We start from the raw sequence: 1679 nt of genomic DNA, 5'->3' as shown, positions 1-1679 counted from the left end.
TATATACGAAGGGCTTCTTCCAGTTTCCGTCTACGAAATCCACTCACAAGGCTTTGGTCAGCCCGAGGCTATAGTAGAAGACACTTGCTCAAGGTGCCACGCAGTGGGACTGAACCCGGGACCATGTGGTTGATAAGCAAGCTACTTACCACACAATTGTTAAAATATTTTATGTATTGTAAAAGTGTTACCAATTTATTGCACATAAATTTCAACAACAAGATCTTATATGGATATCCATTGAGAACCACTGATCTTCCTAAGCATTAATGGTAAGTGGATTCGAACATCAACGCCCTTTGTGTGGATCTGAACAAGGATCATGAAATTAATGGATTTCAAAATACCTCCAAACGACCGTACAGAAAGTGTTGTTTCCTTAAATTGACATGAAAGTCTATATAAAACACTTCTTTTATTGGTAGTTGTAAGCTTTCGTTTATTTTCAGTACCAAGAGAGCATTAAAGTTCTAAAGTGCTTGCAGCCCGATACCGTTGATTGAAATGTTTACAGTAGCGTGTCTCGAGGTCGATAGATTGATATGATACTATCCTTTCAATAAACAGTCTTTGGCCACCTGATTTAATTTTGGCTACACTTACTTAACTAACGTTTATTTTATTTATGCAAGTGATGTCTCTAAACTGTTTATTCTTTAACCTTTTTGTTGCTATATCTCTATCGAAAAACACTGCATTTTCAATTGATTTTCAAAATAATGAAATATTTAGTAAAATAACTGTCATTATTAAACTGACAATTTATCAAGAAATTTTTTATGAACGGTTTAATTTAGATAAGTTTAAAAAAGGAAATGAGTATCATAGATCTAGGGATGATCTTGGGTGAGTTGGTATAAGAAAGGTTAAACAACTCTGTTGCCCCACACCAACTATATGTGCACTCTGGTCATTTACTAAATGGTCACTTCATCATCATTTCGGCAGGAGTAGTGAATGATGTATTTTGCTGAGGAGGTCAGAATAAAATTGAAAGGTGTTCGGAGTTGTCTTCCTGTACGTTTCTAAACAAAGAAAAGCAAAAAGAAAAAAAAAAAAAATTATCTGACTAATATTGTTTTTTCCTGCATTGCAGAATTACTTCTGTCGAGTTTTATCATGATCTTTTGTAGTAAATGTATTAATTCTAATATCAGCTTCGTTTAAAAGAATATATCTTTGTGCTTAGTCAAAAGAAAGCAACACAAACCTTATAGAAAATAAAGAACACATCTTTCTCAAATGAAACCAACACAAATCTTGAGCACTATGTATGTAATATAAGATGTGGTCGAATCTTAGCTCCGGCTTGAAATCGTTATTAGGAAAAGCATGAATGGTATAAAACCTACATCTCTTTTCTATAGAATTTTTAGCTATAGAAAGCAATCAGATTATGCAAATGCTCGACAAAAGTAATTATGCGATTCGGAAAAACAATATTTATTTGTTTATTGTCCATAGGGGTTAAACGTAGAGGGGACAAACAAGGACAGAACTCAGTGCGTAACTGGTACTTATTTAATCGACCCTGAAAGGATGAAAGGTAAAGTCGATTTCGATGAAATTTGAACTCAGAACGTAGCGGCAGACGAAATAACGCTAAGCATTTCGCCCGGCGTGCTAACGTTTCTGCCAGCTCACCGCCCTATGCGAAAACGATATTAGTCAGTGATAAG

The 1679-nt window shown here is 34.8% G+C and overlaps 1 protein-coding gene across 1 annotated transcript in view; it reads left to right on the top strand.

Annotated features, from left to right (window-relative positions):
• Window positions 1-1679, top strand: part of LOC106880591 (transcription factor RFX4-like) — an 85915-nt gene that overhangs the window by 50304 nt on the left and 33932 nt on the right. The gene's annotated exons all lie outside the window — the stretch shown is intronic.

The sequence above is a fragment of the Octopus bimaculoides genome, chromosome 5 (assembly GCF_001194135.2).
Source record: "Octopus bimaculoides isolate UCB-OBI-ISO-001 chromosome 5, ASM119413v2, whole genome shotgun sequence".
Lineage (NCBI taxonomy): Eukaryota > Metazoa > Mollusca > Cephalopoda > Octopoda > Octopodidae > Octopus > Octopus bimaculoides.
The sequence above is the reverse complement of the archived record's forward strand: the minus strand, read 5'-3'. Positions and strand labels throughout refer to the sequence as shown.